Here is a 17,928-nt window from a genome sequence, read left to right as displayed (position 1 = left end):
CCGAGCAATGGTGCATGGGGTGAAGGCCAGAGGAAACCAAGCGCAGGCTTCCAGCAATCCTTTCTCTATGGAGTTAGCAGGATGTGCTAAATTCCTCCATCATGAAATTAGGACAGCACAAGTGAAATGTTGTCTGCCAGTACGAGGCTTATGGATACTCAGTGCCCGAGGTTTTCATCAAATGCTAATCACATAGGCATCTTCTCCTTAGCATGTCCCAAAATTCCAGGTTTCCACCAAGGAAATCAAGTGTACAGCCTTAAGGACATTGCTTGTACCAGCACTTAGGCACAGTGAACCACTCTTAACCAGCTAGGGAATGGTGGGAACCCTCCTTAAATCCAAGATCCCAGGGAACAACCAAGGGCCAGTCATTCAAGTAGGATGTTCTGAGGGTAGCCATCTTTGGCCTGCTGGATGAAATCTGTTCTGCATAGGAATTATAGCCCTGACGTCATTTTTGGTGGTGTCTTCAAATTTTGTTTTACTAGCAAGTAACATGATGGTTACCATGGTACTGGTTTCAGTTTCATCATCCATATGAAGTAGGTATTTGTATAAAAATTACTAGGGCAATATGAGGTCATTATAATCTCTTTTTTTTATGTGATTAAGCTTTCATTATGATTCTGAGGTATGATCAACATAATGATTTTTGATTTAAAATTAGAATGAAAATCTCGTAATTATATGGAAAACCCAGGTTTGATTCCTATGGTGCTGAACCCCTGTTTATAGGTATAAGATTTTGGATCATATTCATCAATTGTTTTGTTGCCTAAGTATACAAATAACTGTTGTATTTTTGTGTTTTGTTTATGCATTTTCATACACTTCCAAATGGGAGACAGTACCCCTATTGTGTTACTTTGATCTCTATTTTAATGTTCAAGGTGACTGTATCATGAGTTAGTATATGCTAAGAGTAGCTTCAATGGAAACCATATTTTGTTGTTTTTGTTGTTTCATACATTTAGTAAGCCTGATGTTTTACATCAGTTTTAAGTTCACAGCAAAATATAATAGGAAGTACAGAGTCTCCATATACCATACCATGCTCCCGTACACGCCTAGCCTCCCCTGTTGTTAACATCTTGCACGACAGTGGTCCATTTTGAGTAGGAATTTTTTTTTTTCAGTTCCTTGGTTGAGTTTTGAGCGAGAGAGCATGCATGCGTGTGAGCAGCCAAGGGGCAGAGGGAGAGGGGGGAAAGAATCCTGTGCTGTCAGCCCAGAGCCTGATGCAGGACTTGATCCCATGAACTGTGAGATCATGACCTGAGCTCAGATCCAGAGTTGGACGCTGAACCAACTGAGCCACCCAGGCACCCTGACAACAGTGGTGCATTTTCTCTGGACACGAACTCTTCATTTGGAGGCCAAGTCTCTAATTTGCATTAGTGTTCAGCCTTGGTGTTATACATTCTATGAGTCTTAACAAAGGTGTAATGATGTGAATCCACCTTTGTGGTACCGTGTGAAAGAGTTCCACTGCCTGAAAAGTCCTCTGTGCTGTGCCCGTTTCTCCCTACATTCACCCCAACCCTTAGCTCCATAGCCTTGCTCTTTCCAGGTGTCATGTAGTTAGAATCATAGAGTGGATGTCTTTGAATGTTTAGAAAGTGAAAATATCCTGGTAATTGAATGTAGGCATTCAAGATATTCTTTGCCCTTTGTTTTGTTTAGTTGCTCATCAGTAGAGGATCTGATGACCTCTGCCTTCCATGACAAAAAGTATGATTTCTCTAGATGTGTGTCACCTAATGGGGAGGGTTGAGAAAAATGACCTCATGAACCACTACAGAGCACTCACATTGGGATCATCCTCCTCTGTGATGTGCGGTGGGTCTAGATAGACTCTCTAGCAATGGAAGGAGACAGCCTCAAGAGGTTAGAACTATATCAAAGTGGAATGCCAAATCTTTCCTTCTTACGTTGCCATTGGAAATAAGACGAGGGAGAGTCTGTTTGCTATGGTTTGGCCATGCTGCAAAGTACAATAGCTATAGAGCACACTTTGTGAGGGGGTGTTTCCTCCTAAAACTGAAGAGTGTCTGTTGAAGAGCTGGGGAGGTTCTGCCGTGTTACAGCAAAACAAAGATACTCTCTTTCAACTCCTCTAGTACTGAAAGTCCAGAAAAATCATGCTAGTTTCAGTCTGACATTGTCAGCTCATGATAATCATTCTCCTAACGATACCAGTTTCCTCCAGTGTCACAGTGTCGGTCAGTGATGGCCATTGTAAACATCAGTCCCCCTGTAGGTGTCAAATTCTGATAAAACCCATTCTTGCTCTTGGTCAATATAGAGGAGAAAGTAAGATTTCTTAGTGCTTTAAGCCTACGAATGGTATAATTACCATTCAGTGTAGTGTGGTTTCCAGGTGTGGTCCCAAAGCAATACTTTTTAACAAATCATAAGCCGTACACTTGTAATTTTCCTCTATTTTTCGATTGTTGATTTAACATGTATTTTGCTTTCATCTTTAGGAGCAGATAAGAATGCTGAGGAAGATTCTATAGCCAGGTAGGATATTTATGGATTTGTAAAAATGACATTTGCTGGGGCACCCGGGTGGCTCAGTCGGTTAAGGGTGTGACTCTTGATTTCAACTCAGGTTTGTGAGTTCAAGCCCCCCGTCGGGTTTTGCGCTCACAGCCTCCTTAGGATATCTTTCCCGACTTCTGTGGGCACTCACTCTTAAAGTATAAAGGAATGAAATGAAATGAAACGGATAATGAAAGGAAAGGGAAGGGAATGAATGAACTGAAAATTATGTGTCTCCTAAGGGAACGCAGAGAACAAAAGCAGTTGTTGCGTGTTCTACACTGGACCAGACACTATATCCTATGGGTAACATCTGTTCAGTTATATAGTCATTGTATAGCTTTGCCAAGTAGCTGTGCTGTTGTAGCCTACATTTTATTACTTTGGCAACTGTGGTTCAGGGAGGTTGACGACTCGACCATGATTCCATAGTTAACGGGTAGCTGAGGGGCTTTGCCCATCAGCCCGTGAAGCTTCCACATCCATTCCCTGGTTCCTCAGCAGCACTGAGATGAGGATACAGATCCTAGGGCAGATCAACTCAGAATGTCAAAGGTAATGATGTCGGAACACTAATTTAGGGTTTGCTTAAGAACCCAGGTTAGTCCAAGCATTTGGCCTCATATATTTGACCACTAGTGCCAACCAAAGTCATTAGTGCAGTGGTAACTAGTCCCTTGTTTTTACCATCCGAGATTTTAGGGTGGTTGTCAGCTATGGCCATGGTGTCAAGGCTTTTCCATAAAAAGCAAGATGTCATCAGGCAACTCCTTACATGTAGTGATATCCCCTCTTCTTGAGACAAATGAGTTTTCTGTAAGGGAAGGATATTTAGTTGTAGACCATGTTACATTAACTAAACTCACTCTCTATTTCGAGGATATTGCTATATGATTCTCTGTTGCCTAAGTTCCCAGGCTGGTTTCCCTTTGGGCTAGTATCCTTGTCTAGTTCTAGGAATCTTTTCGGGTTTTTTTGGATTTTTTTTTTTTCCAATGACTTTTTGTTCTGTGTTTTTGCCTTTTGACTTTCTTCTCTTTTTTCCTTGGTATTTCTTCTTTTTTTTTTCCAATAATTTCCCTACTTCTGCCATTTAAGGACTCTCCATTATTCCAGAGGCCAAATCAAAAGCACTTAGAGTCTCCAGATTTAGGGAACCTCAGAGATTAATTCCTCAAAACACCCTCTGGTCCGTCAACCTATGTTTCACCTCCTTGCCCAATGGTTGTTTCCCTGGAGAATTGGAAACTCAAAAGAGATTGAAGTGACCTATTTGGATATGATAAGTGACAGAAATGCGATTTAAATTCTGGTTTTCTTTCTTTCTTTCCTTCCTTCTTTTTTGTCTTGATCTTGCACGCAACTGTTTTAATAATAGAAGGCTGGGGAGTGGGTCTAATGAATAGAGTGAAGGAGGGTAAGAATCGAATTAGCAGAGGAGACCAGGTTTCAAGGAGAACAACACTGAGTTGGTTAGGAATACGAGTTTGAGAAAAGATGTCAGAATTTGGGGGGTTATGCCAAGTGAGATAAAGGTGAATGACAGGAATGAAGGACCCAGGATTAGGGGAGTTGTTTAGAAAGGCATATTCAAATAGAGAGTTCAAGAGGGTCGTGATCAGTTTTCTGCTTTTGTGTGTGTTGGTTTCATTAAAGGTGCGAGCATACCTCAGATTTTCTGATGAGAGAGATTAAAAATCATTTGAGCTTCTGGGAAGAGTCTGTTTACAGCAGATAGAAATATGATATCCCCTACTTCCACCCCAACTGAGGGAGGATAGCTTAGATCCTCTCAAGGAATTGGGGGTGGGGGTGAAGATTCCGAACATCAGAGATGTATGGCCCAAGGCAAGCTGTCTCCTCACTCCACCTCTTTTCCTAAATCTGTGATGCCCTTCCCATGTACTTGTAGGGCTGGGCAGGGGTAGGTCTGACTTGTGAAATCAGCAAGGGAGCTTCATCTGGATCGGTGATAACATGCCTATGTTGAGGTGACTGTGTGGATGAGTGAGGCTCCCAATTCGCTTGTTCTCCAGGAGCAGGACATGGTCCCTACCCTCGGTCATTGGAGCCCATCCTTGTTGTAGGAGTGTATGGCTTCATAGGCTACAGATTGAAAGGTTGGGGAATGCCACAGAACCGTGCTGAAGAGTGATGTAGGAGTGGGAGCTCATAGGGAAGAAAATATTCAGGCAGCGTATAGAGAAATAGAGGCACAACTACCAGGACCATTTTGATCACAGTCTCCCTCCTTGGGTAGCTGAATGCCCCTGAAGGCTTGGAGTGTCTTGCTAGTTATTATGGACCTAAGTAAGGCAAGACCAGTGTGGGAACAAAGTTGGCCTTGGGAACTTTGAGTCTTTCAATCTCTAGTTAGTACTACCACTCATAACATAGAAACCTAAACTTCGATACGTTTACTTAAACGGAGGTCTACGTGACACACAATGTAATATGTGATGCAACAACTCTGGATGTTTCACCGTGATCGCCATAAGCGTAGCTCCCATCTGTTAATGTATGAGGCTATTACGATACCACAGGCTAGATTCCCTATGCTGTACCTTTGAGCCTTGTGATTTATTCATTCTATAACTGGAACCCTGAACTTCCCTCTCCCCTTCCCCCATTTTGTCCATCCCCCCACCTCCCCTCCCTTCTGGCAAGAGTCAAATCTCTGCATTTATGGGTGTGTTTCTGCTTTTGCTCTGTTTGTTCATTGATTCCCCTTTTTACATTCTACACAGAAGTGAAATCATAGAGGATTTGTCTTTCTCTGTCTGACTTATTTCACTTATCCTCATGCCATCTAGGTACATCCATGATGTTGCAGGTAGCAGGATCTCATTCTCATTTAGAGCTGCGTAATATTTCATTGTGTGTGTGTGTCTGCGTGTGTGTTTGTGTGTGTGTGGTATCCAAACAGTATTGTGGGTACTGGCGTACAAAATAGCCTCATTGCTCAGTGGAATAGAACCGCAAACCCAGGCATCAATCCACCACTGTATGGTCAGTTCATCTTCCACAAACAGGAAAGACTATCCAGTGGGGAAAAGGCAGTCTCTTCGCCAAATGGTGTTGGGACAACTGGACAAGCCACATGCCAAAGAATGAACCTGGACCAATTTCTGTACCATACACACAAATAAACTCAAAATGAATTAAAGACCTAAGTGTGAGGCTTGAAACCATAAAAAAAAAAAAAAATCCTTGAAGAGAGCACAGGCCGTCATTTCTGTAACTTTGGCTGTAGCAACATTTTACTATTTATGTCTCTTGAGCCAAGGGAAATAAAACAAGAATAAAGTTTGAGGACTACTTCAACCTACAAAGCTTTTGCACAGTAAAGGAAAGAGTCAAAACTGAAAGGCAACCTCTGGAATGGGAGAACAAATTTGGAAATATTTGGCAAATCCAGTAAAGGGTTAGTGTTCACAATGTCTAAAAACTTGATTCATGTCAACATCACCCCCCTCCAAAAAAGCCCAGTTTACAAATGAGCAGTACACATAACCAGACACTTTTCCAATGACAACATACAGATGGTCAACAGACACATGAAAAGATGCTCCCCCAAACTACAACGAGATACCACGTCACACCTGTCAGAATGGCTACACTCCAAGACACAAGAAGCAAGTGTTTGCGAGGATGTGGAGACTAAGGAAACCTCTTGCACCGTTGGTGGAAATGCAAATGGGTGCGGCCCCTGTGGAAAACAGTATGCAGGTTCCTCAAAAAATTAAAAACAGAACTCTCCTATGATCCAGTAATTGCACTACTGGATACTACCCAAGAGAATACAAAAACAAGAATTCCACGGGACACACGCACTCCTGTGTTTATTGCGGCATTATTTCCAACAGCCAGCGCAAGCGTCCATTGACAGCTGAGTGAACGAAGAAGAAGCCCTATATGAATGTATGTGTGTGTGTATATGTATATCCACACACACACACACACACACACACACACACACGCACACACACATGCACACACACACACACTGTAATATTACTCAACCATAAAACAATGCAATCTTGCCATTTGCAATCACCTGGATGGAGCCTGAGGGTAGTATGGTAAGCAAAGTCAGGGAAAGACAAATACCATATGATTTTACTCATGTAGCCCTTAAGAAGCAACAAACGAGCAAAGGGAGGAAACAAAAGGGGAGACAAACCAAGAAATAGGCTCTTACCTGCAGAGAAGAAACGGATGGTTGTGGAGAGGAGGTGAGTGGTGGGAGGGGTGAAAGAGATGATGGGGATGAAGGAGTGCCCTTGTCATGATGAGCACGGGGTGAGTATGGAGTTGGTGAATCACTATTTTGTACAACTTAAACTACTATAACTCTGGATGTTCCTATTACCGGAATTAAAATAAAACTTAATGACAAAACCAGAGGCCAACTTTTCATTATACCAAGAAACTTCGTGGAATAAACAGATAGGTGACCTTTCCCTTAACTTTTTTAAATTTTGTTTTTAAATGAATGAACATGTGTTTGTTGTATTTTTTTGCTCTAAAGGCTTTCCGACAAACCTGGTCCTGACGATTCATGGTCTACCTCATCTAGCCAAGACTTAGATTTTGGTACCAAGGTAAAGTACCCTCCTGTGAAACTCACTTTCCTGCTCTGAATTGAGTTTTCTCCCTTATTCACTCTGAAAATTTAAGAGGAGCCTGTGTATCATCATTTTATGTGTGTCATGGAAAGTTGGCAAGAACAAACCACTTTACAGATACATGACGCGTTGAATGTTTTGTTTTGTTTTGTTGTACTTTGGTAAATCCTACAGGTGGAGGCTGATAAAAGAATGGGCTGGAAAATATATAATGACCGTCAAATTATATTGGGACAAGCTTTCCCACAATGGAGGCAATATGACGTTTGCTTAAGGATAAGGATTCTTACTGTGATCGTAACATGACTGATAATACTCACGCCTAAATGAAACGTGATTGGGTCCAAGTATCTATTGTAGGTTGCCCCCCGCCCCGGGCAAGTTTTATTTTGGTGAGATACAGGATTTTCCTTTGGCTCTATCCTTTGTTCTACATTTAGAATAAAACCATATTAGAAAATGTAGAAATTTAGATGTTTACATTATTTCTCAACATTTACCTTACAAAGGTGTTCCCCTGTAGTTTTGAAATAACTCCATGAAGAGTAAGTTAAAATTGTGCATCTCCCCGAAGAATACGTATTTTGCTGAAAAGAGTAGCTCTATGGGCAGAGGCTCTTCATAGCCAAGGTGTCAAATTTCTAATTTCAGAAATCTTGCCCATTCTAGCTTTGAACACTATCTCCTCCTAGTCCTTGTGTCAGATTCTAAAATTTAAAGTTTCAGACATCTGATATTTATTTCAGTATTCATTTCAAAGCCCCTAAATCATGATAAGCTCCTGGAGGTTAGGAAACGCACTGGTTTGACTCCTGGAGCTCCTAAAATAAAGTCTTGCTTGGAAGAAGCAATGTCATGGTTTTTGAATGTGAACACATGAGTAGGGAAATGGAATTCCGTAGAATGGAGTTTGAAAAGTAACAAAATACGCATGATATATCACAATTAAATATGTGAATTTAAAAAGTCAGGCTTCAGTTTATATTCCGTTTTAGTGTTTAACATGTATACACGCAAATGAATCCTATTGAGGCAATCAGGAGTTACATAAGAAAGAAGGTTACAGTATATTTTTAGTATCCTCCCATTGTGAGCTTAGAAGTGCAGGGAAAAAGTCGTCAGCCTTTGTTGGTTGAACCCCATCTGTGTCCCATTACCTACATCCTTTAAATGTTCCCATTTCTTCCTAGAATTCTCATTCCCAATTCTTTCTCCATAGTGAATGTTGACGTGTTAGGAACCTCTCTTTTTCTGTTCTTTTGTTAGTCTAGTAATAATTTCTAGCTTTTCGGAAGCGATAGATGCCAGGAATTGAACAATTTATTTATAGTGAAAAAAATTAAATTCTTTATTACAGTATTTATAACCAGATAACTGTAGAGTGATAAGAGTCAGTATTATTAGGGATATACTGTGAATCAAAGCCTCTCTTTTACATAAATATTATATACATAGATACATAGATGGATATGGATATAGATAGATAGATAGATAGATAGATAGATAGATATAGATAGATATAGGTAGAGATATATATAATATACACATATATACACATATATTTACACTTATATATAAATACACACTTATATGTATACATATTTATGTACACCTATACGTACACACACACACACACACATATATATATATATATATATATATATATATATATATATATGTATATCACACATATATAAAGACATATATCTTTAAAAGGTTTAAAAGGGACTATTTTTCATAGTATATTCCCAATCCTACTTATGTACCTGTTGAAAAATGTATGTTGTTTCCACTTACCTTCTTTGGCTCACATTTTTCCTTTTCTTTTTTGTCTTAAGCTCATGCTTGATTGATTGGTCATTTGTTTTGTTTTGTTTTGTTTTGTTTTTTCCTTTTTCCCTCTTCTCAACCCATGCTTATTACGGTATTTTTAATTTTTTTTCAAAGTTTATTTATTTTTGAGACAGAGAGAGACACAGAGTGCAAGCGGGGTAGGGGCAGAGACAGAGAGACACACAGAATCCAAAGCAGGCTGCAGGCTCCGAGCTGTCAACACAGAGCTCAACGTGGGGCTGATAACCACAAACCGTGAGATCATGACTCATGAGCTGAAGGTGGATGCTGAACTGACTGTGCCACATATGTGTTCCCCGCACCGGGCTCGTTTTTAATGGTTTACCCCTACCCTAATTTGTCCTTGCAGAAACTATTTCTTTAGTGTCTGTTCTTTTAGTACATCACTGTCTGTCAACTCCATTGTCAACATATTGGTTATGGAATTCTACTGTCTGTGTGTGGTTTCCATCCAGGGCTCGTTGCCCCACAAGGTTTATTATTCTTGTTTTTCTCTTTCTTGGAAGGGGCTGAGATAAATGTTTTTGAAATGTTTGCATTTCTCTTGGAAAGGGAGGGAGAGAGAGAAAGAATGAGCAAGTGCTCGTTGTTGTGATCTGACAATATGCAAGGTATGATCTCAGTCCTTTTATATTTGTGGAGGGCTGTTTTGTGACCCAGGATGTCACTTGGAGACATTGGAGAATGTTCTATGTGCACTTAAGAAGAATGTGCGTTCTACTGCTGTTGGATGAAAAGATCTTAATATATCGGTGTTGATATCCATGTATATAAATGTATATATATGAGGCCAATATATATCTATGTATATCTGAATACATCTGGTCCAATGACACATTGGATCTGTGTTTCCTTACTGATTTTCTGCCTTGACGATCCGCCTTTTGCCATGAGTGGAGTCTTAAAGTCGTCTACAATCATGGTATTTGTATGTATACATTTAATCATGTTTGTGAGTAATCGATTCATATGTGTGGGCGTTTCACTTTGGGGGCATAAACACTTGCAATTGTTAGCTCCTCTTGATGGATAGACCCCTTAATTATGATCCAATGCCCTTCTGAATCTGTTACTACAGTCTCTGGTTTAAAATCTAGTCTGTCTGGTGGAAGTGTGGCGACTCCAGCTTTCTTTTGACTTCTAGTAGCATGATAGGTGGTTCCCCATACCTTCACTTTGAACCTGGAGGTGTCCTGGGGTCTAAAATCAGTGTCTTGTTGACAACATATAGATGGATCTTGTTGTTTGGTTTTGTTTTGTGTTTTACCCATTCTGATTCCCTGTGTCTTTTGATTGCGGCATTGAGTCCATTCCCATTCAGAGTGATTAGTTAAAGATATGGATTTAGTGTCATTGTGTTATCTGAAGGTTTCATGCTTTTGGTGAGGCCTCTGGTCCTTTGTAGTCTCTGCTGCTTTCCACTCACAGAGTCGCCCGTTAGGATCTCCCGCAGGGCTGGTTTAGTGGTCATGAACTCCATTAGGTTTTGTTTGTCTGGGAAAGCCTTTCTCTCTCTTTCTGTTCTAAATGTCAGCCTTGCCTGGGAAGGGATTCTTCGCCGCAGATGTTCCCATTCAGCACATTGACCGTTTCCTACCCCTCCCTTCTGCCCTGCCAAGTTTCTTTGGACAGGTCTGCTGCTACCCTTATGTGTCTTCCCTTGTCGATTAAGACCCGTTTGTCCCTAGCTGCTTTCAGAATTCTCTCCTTATCTTTGTATTCTTCCGGTTTTGTTATGACATGTCGTGGTGTTGGCCTGGTTTTGTTGACTTGGAAGGGAATTCTCTGTGCCACCAGGACTCGGATGCCCGTTTCCTTCCGCTGATGAGGGAAGCTCTCAGCTATAAGTTGTTCAAAAAAACCCTTCTGCCCCTTTCTCTCACTCTTCTTCTTCTGGGACTCCTAGGATCTGGCTAATATTTCATCTCACCGAATCACATAGGTCTCTAGTACCTGACTCGTGGTCTATAATTTCCTTTCTTTCCTTTCCCTGCTTCATCTTTGTCCACAATTGTATCTTCTGTTTCACCGATGCTGTCTGCTGCTTCTCCCATCCTTGCTGTCACTGCATCTAGGTTACTTTGTATCTCCTTTACACCATTTTCAGCATTCATCGTGATGATTCTTTAGGTCCTTGATCTCTGAAGCAGTAGATTGTCTGCTGTCTTCTATGCGTGGTTTCAAGCGTAACTATGCATCTTATGAGTGTCATTCCAAAAATGTGCTCACATATATGGTTTCTGTCTCTTTTGAGCCTTTCTCTGGAAGTCCTTTCTTTCCGGAATTTTTTTTGAGGAGAAGTCTTCGATTTCGTTGTTCTGGCTAGATTCCTGCCCTTTATGTGTTTTAATAGCTTGTTCTGTGTCCCACACCTGCGAGTACTACTATATTAAAAAGAGCTCCTACTGTGTCCAGGGCCTGGCAGTTGAACAAATATTTTTGGAGTATGTTGTGTGTACTCTTTCGGTGCGTCTTTGGCTGCTGTTCTCGCTACTTGGAATGGTGGTTTGGGCCTTCCACCAGGTGTGCTTTGATTTGTTTGTTGAAGTAATCCTGGAAAAAAGGAGAAGAATGTGGTGAAGAATCCTTAGCCCAAACAGAAAGAGAAATGACTGGAGTGGAAAAAAAGACCAGGAAGTGCCTCAAAGGAGCTAGAGTTCATCCAGGAAGTGAGGGAGGAAAATTAAGAAGGAGATCTAGAAAAGTATAGAGAAATTGCACAAACAAACCAAAAACCAGAACACAGCAAGAAAGGAAATTATATATATATATATATATATATATATATATATATATATATATATATATATAATATACAGTTAGCTTTGCCCCACATCAACTCGAGACTACTAGGCTGTTTCCGAAGGGAGAATAGGAAAGAGGAGAGTAGAAAGAGAAAAAAGGGGAAAGAGAAGAAAGGGAAAGCAAACTAAAGAAATGATGGGCGCCTGGGTGGCTCAGTTGGTGAAGCGTCCGACTCTTGAATTTGGCTCACGTCATGTTTCGCTGTACGTAGGTTCTTAACCCCCATCAGGCTCTGCAGTGAGAGCATGGATCTTGATCGGATTCTTTCTCTCTCCCTTTCTCTGTACCTCTCCTGCTTGATCACTCACTTTCTCTCTCAAAATAAAGAAATAAACATTAAGACAGAGAATAAAAAGATAAAAAGAATAATAATTCAAATGAGAACAGACAAACAAAGGTAGAAAACCAGAGGAGAATTGTCTATTGGTACCTGGTACTGGTGGCTGTGCTGGTCTAGAGGAGGGGCTGTCTGGTCCCATCAGTGTCAGTCTAACTCCCACAGAGAGCAGTTATGAGGCACAAAGAGGCAGGGTTTTGTGTAATTGGCCTGCCTCCAGTGAATCTCACTGTCCGTTTCCTGAAGCCCCACGATGTTGGTCATGGAGAGAGAAATGGCGACACCCCAATCTCTCCTGACCACACGAGGTGTCTCAAAGCTCACTGTTTAGGCCATCCTCACAGAATATCCTGGGGGCCTGGCTCCTCTTGCTGCAAATTCTTCTGTGCTCCCTGAGCACTGAGCTGGGATTCAAAACCCTATAGGATCCCGCTTTACTCAGACCTGGTTTTGGAGTAGGACCACTCTGCCCAGTTGACAAAGGGTCTCTGGCTCATGCCTGCAGAGTCTTTTTCCCTTGGGCAGGGCAATACCTCCCCTTTACACCATACTCAAGGTGTTCTCTCCCAGTGTTTCACTGAGAGCCTAGGGGCGGCTCCCTCCCCACCAGGCATGGGAGGTTGCAGCTCTTTTCTAGAGAAAGTCTGGCAACCTTGAAAATTCTGTTTTTTAGCCTCTAAGGCTGTTTTGCAAAGTAGAAACTGGCTCTCTGGACCTCTCCTTGGTCTGTGGTCCGGACAGGTTTTCTCATATCCAAATACACTTCCCACAGCCTCTCTCTCTACCTTCCTTTCGTTTCTCCACCAAAGGGTTTCCCCTACTCCATGCCTATGCGTACCATTTTATTTCTCCCAATCCGCATACACACCCTTCTGTCCCGCCAAGCTGTGTCTTTGCACCTGTGGAGATTTTTCTGTCCCTCTGCAGCCTGTATTCCTGGTATTCCAAGTGTTGTGACCTCAATACTGCTGTGTTTGAGGGTCAAGGGAAATTCTGATCACTCTCCTCTGCCATCTTTCCTCCTCCTGCCTCCTTTTATTTTCCTTTTCACAATTTCACACTTCTGTGTAGGTTTGCATTATTATATCAGTTTAATATGTTTTATAGATATTTACGATGGGCTTTTATTACAGGAAGTGTATTGATCTGAATTTTCTCTCTTTTCCTTTTTTTAAAGTTTATTCATTTATTAATTGTAGAGAGAGACAGAGAGAGCATAAGTGGGGAGGCGAAAAGGGACAGAGGGAGAGAGAGAAAATCCCAAGTAGACCCTGCACTGTAAGCGCAAAACCAGATGGGGGGCTTGAACCCATGAACTGCAAGATCATGACCTGAGCCAAAATCAAGAGTCAGGTGCTAACTGAATGAGGCATTCAGGCGGCCCTAACATTTTCTTTGGAAGTCCCCGGGTACTTTTAATTTAATATGCCTTAGTTTAAAGACATTGTTTTTGACCCATTCCCTTTCCTCTTCCCTGACTCTTTGTAATCTGCTCTGTCATTTGTGTTCCCTAACCTAATAAATAGCAGCCCTGGAACAGGAAATGTCCTGGACTCCGAACTTCCCTGAAATCACCGTATCCAGTCAGTCACCACATTCGATATTTTGTACCTGCTTACCATTTTTCATATGTTATTCCTGTAATTCACTCACTCACCTATAATTTTGCAGTACTCTTCTGGTTTTGCTTCCTTTACGTTTGTCCTACATGGCTGCCAGAGTGACCTTTCTAAAATATACTTGTGACGATGTCACTCCTCTGCTTATTCAATGGATCCCCATTACCTGAAGGTGAAAATTCATGTTCTATCATAACACTGCTCTTTTTTTTTTTGTTTGTTTCGTCCTGATGTTCTAGTAATATCTCTCTATCTATCCCATTCCCAATAACTCTGTTCCAGTTTTGCCATATTGCATAGGTGTTGTCACTTACTATATTATTTCATACTTGATTCTTTTGCCATTATAGAATGCCCTTCACACCCTCCCTGTGCACTTTGTCTATCTTTTAAGATACAGCCCTATCTTCCCAGCATTTCCTGAGCTTCCCAAATGTAAGTCTTTTCTCCTTTGTGCGTTCACTGTATGTTATTCACTTCCCTTGCAGAACTAGTGGATGTTATTTTTCTGTCCTTACCTGTTTTCATGAATCTCTACTGCTACTAGCATATAGAACAGACTCTGTCTTTTATTTATATTTCCAGGTCTTCCCCAGATCGTGGCTATGACTTGACAGATACAGTATGTGCTTGTCTTTTTGAGTGGGTGAGTGAATGACCAAATGAATCAATGTGATATTTTTCTGAAGTTGGGTTTTTGTTTTGTGCTGTTTTTCTAGGAAGGAACATCAAAGTCAGCAATGGAAGCAAAAGAAGATGGTGTTGGTATTATTGAAAATGTGCCACCAGAGCAAGCAGTTAATGACAGTTTGACTTCTGCTGGTGGAGTGCATAAAAATTACAGAAGCGGTAAGCTAGTGAATATCTGTGAGTTGTTTTCCTATGATTAAATGCTAGTATGAAAAAACTCTGGAAGTATGTAGATCCAAATATATTATCCTTTTTTCGTGAAGGTATTTTTCTGTTGCTATCTTTCTTTAGAAGTATCCCAAGTACTACCCCCTTTTACTTGCGGAAAATCGTGAACCCCCTGAACATTTTTCTGCTATTGCTTTTATTTTATTGAAATATTCATGAATGGAGATAGACTTGGGTATGTGTTTAAAATTCATAGTAACACATATTTTCATTAATTTATCTGTGACCCTATTCTGTAGATATCATGTCAGCAATAAAATTAGGAAAAGAGGAAGATGTAGAATCACCTTCTCTTCCTGAGGTACTTTCTTCTTCTTATTTTTGAGTATAGGCATGGAGTGATGTTAAAACATCCAAGAGATGCGTTGACTTTGACTTTTGAATGACTAAAATAACATCGCAGTCATATTTGTAGTAATATAAGTAAAGTAATGATGACGTATTCTAAGGTGACAACTAGGGAAGGAGGTAAAAAAGTCCTGATCTCTTAGGCCCAGGCAGCTGCTGCATAATGCTACAAGTGCTGTATTTGAAATCAAAGACATGCTAGCATCTTGGTTCCGTCACTTCCTAGCTGTGGGATCTTGGAAAAACTTGCCTCAAGGTCAATGACCTCGTTCCTAAAAATGGCACCAATACCCACCTCTTGGTTATGCATAATGAACAAATGTGGCAATGTTTTGTAACCTGTAAAGGGTGCTATAGAAACAGAAGACAAAATGATCACAGTGGCTTTTAGTGACTTACTAAATATTGAGGATACTTTGTTTGGTGAATGTTTGTTTATTGTTGAGAGTGGGGTGGGGGAGAGAAGATCCGAAGCAGGCTCTGCACTGAGAGCAAGGAGCCCAATGCAGGATTTGAACTCATGAACTGTGAGAACATGAGCTGAGCCAAAGTTGGGCGCTTAATCAACTAAGTCACCCAGGCCCCCCAAGAATATTTGTTTTAAATGTGAAGATGTCTGAAGGCCAATAAAATGGTCGTAGGGTCCAGAAAAGAATGGGAAATTAGGAATGGGTTTTTGATTTTCTAATTTGGCACTATGTTAAGTTCCGGTAATCTCTTAGGGGAGATATCATATAGGTATACAGTTGACCCTTGAACCAGGTGGGTTTGTACTGTGGGAGTCCACTTACACACAGATATTTTTCAATAAATAGAGTACCATAGTGTAAATGTATTTTCTGTTCCTTATGGTTTCTTTTTCTATTAATTCTTTCTTTTGAGAGAGAGAGTGAGTACAGAGTACGTGGGTAGGTGAGGGCAGGGTGAGAGAGAGAATCTTAAGCCGATTCACACTGCCAGCATATTTCTTTCTCTTTGATATTAATTGATTTGGCTGCTAATAATTTAAAGATTTCTAATTCTCTAGTTATTAATCCTTAAAAAGTACTCAAATGCACTTTAGTGCTCATTATAAGGGATGGTAAGCTAAATAGTTTTTAAGGTTTGTAACATTAAAAATCATCTAACTTATTTTTTGGTCGATTTAACATGTAATGAATTGCTTAGTTCCAAAAACTGACAAGCTTAATTTTATGAGTTCATATTTTTCTTCTGTCTTTGGCTACGGCAAGTTAGTTTTCACTTCTTACAGGAAGTTACAATCCAGTGACTTGGGAACAGCTAAACATAGATGAAGAAAGTTAACAGTACAATTGTAATTATTTTCTCATTTTTCTTTGTCCGTACTTGATTACTTAAGGACAAGGTGTTTTTACAAACATGTATCCTGGCAGAAAAGACATGTGAAAATCAAAACAAGGAAATTAACCATCCGTTTTTGCAACTGCAAAAAATTACTCAAGGACCAGCAATGAATAAGGAATGTGATAGGGAGCATGATATATCTCTATATTTAAGACATGCTTCTATGCAAAACCTTGAGGAAATGTGGATCAAATAAGGCAAATTAGACTGGAAAAATAGCTTAAACTCATCACCAGTGAGTGAAAGCTGAAGTTTGGTGAAATTTGTTAACAATACAGCATTCCTACTCATCTTGAAGAAGAACCACCACGGGGTCACTCTAAGGAGGAACCAACTGAAAGGAAATACCTTTGAATTGGACAAATACTGTACTTGACTGTGAGGAAGAAGATGCATTTGGAGTGTCTGTCTTGGTAGTATTTCAGGCATTTCCTGAACAAAAAGAGCCTAGTCTTTTTTTTTTTTTTTTTTTTTTAGAATATTGGTAGGATATTTATTGAAATTATGAACCGCAGAATCTAAGCAGGTCGTGGGGAAAAGGGCAGATGAAAAAAATTCTCTTCTTAAAGAAGAATGTTGTAATAAGTTTAGGAGCTAGAAATGAAATTTTGACCTAAACATCTTTAAGATGCACAGACACACACTCTCTCTCACACACACACACACACACACACACACACACACACACACACATTTCTTTCTTTTTTTTCCAATATATGAAATTTATTGTCAAATTGGTTTCCATACAACACCCAGTGATCATCCGAAAAGGTGCCCTCCTCAATGCCCATCACCCACCCTCCTCCCCCTCCCACCCCCCATCAACCCTCAGTTTGTTCTCACTTCTTAACAGTCTCTTATGCTTTGGCTCTCTCCCACTCTAACCTCTTTTTTTTTTCCTTCCCCTCCCCCATGGGTTTCTGTTAAGTTTCTCAGGATCCACATAAGAGTGAAACCATATGGTATCTGTCTTTCTCTGTATGGCTTATTTCACTTAGCATCACACTCTCCAGTTCCATCCACGTTGCTACAAATGGCCATATTTCATTCTTTCTCATTGCCACGTAGTATTCCATTGTGTATATAAACCACAATTTCTTTATCCATTCATCAGTTGATGGACATTTAGGCTAAAAAGAGCCTAGTCTTGAAAATGTCATTCTCTCTCATTCATACTCTGGGTCCCCAGAATATGCTTGCCAGTGATCTTCTAAGCTTTCTTTAAATGAAAGCAAATCATCCGGGACATATAAATCAAAACCACACTGAGATACCACCTCACACCAGTCAAGAGTGGCTAAATGACCAAACCAGGAGACTCTGGATGCTGGGGAGGATGTGGAGAAACAAGAACCCTCTTGCACTCTTGGTGGGAATGCAAACTGGTGCAGCCACTCTGGAAAACAGTGTGGAGGTTCCTCAAAAATGAAAAATAGATCTACCCTATGACCCAGCAGTAGCACTGCTAGGAATTTACCCAAGGGATACAGGAGTGCTGATGCGTAGG

General features: G+C 40.6%; 1 long non-coding RNA gene across 1 annotated transcript; it reads left to right on the top strand.

Moving 5' to 3' along the window:
- Positions 1 to 2,487: 2,487 nt before the first annotated feature.
- LOC145713327 (uncharacterized) lies at positions 2,488 to 15,009 on the top strand. Its single transcript, XR_014136391.1, has 4 exons — positions 2,488 to 2,526; positions 7,079 to 7,151; positions 14,510 to 14,639; positions 14,948 to 15,009. It is a non-coding gene; the product is annotated as an uncharacterized LOC145713327 (long non-coding RNA).
- Positions 15,010 to 17,928: the final 2,919 nt, after the last annotated feature.

This window comes from Panthera onca, chromosome F1 (genome assembly GCF_046562875.1).
Source record: "Panthera onca isolate mPanOnc1 chromosome F1, mPanOnc1 haplotype 2, whole genome shotgun sequence".
In the NCBI taxonomy this organism is placed as follows: Eukaryota; Metazoa; Chordata; class Mammalia; order Carnivora; family Felidae; genus Panthera; species Panthera onca.
Note: the sequence above shows the minus strand (reverse complement) of the source record. Positions and strands in the feature narration are given on the sequence as shown.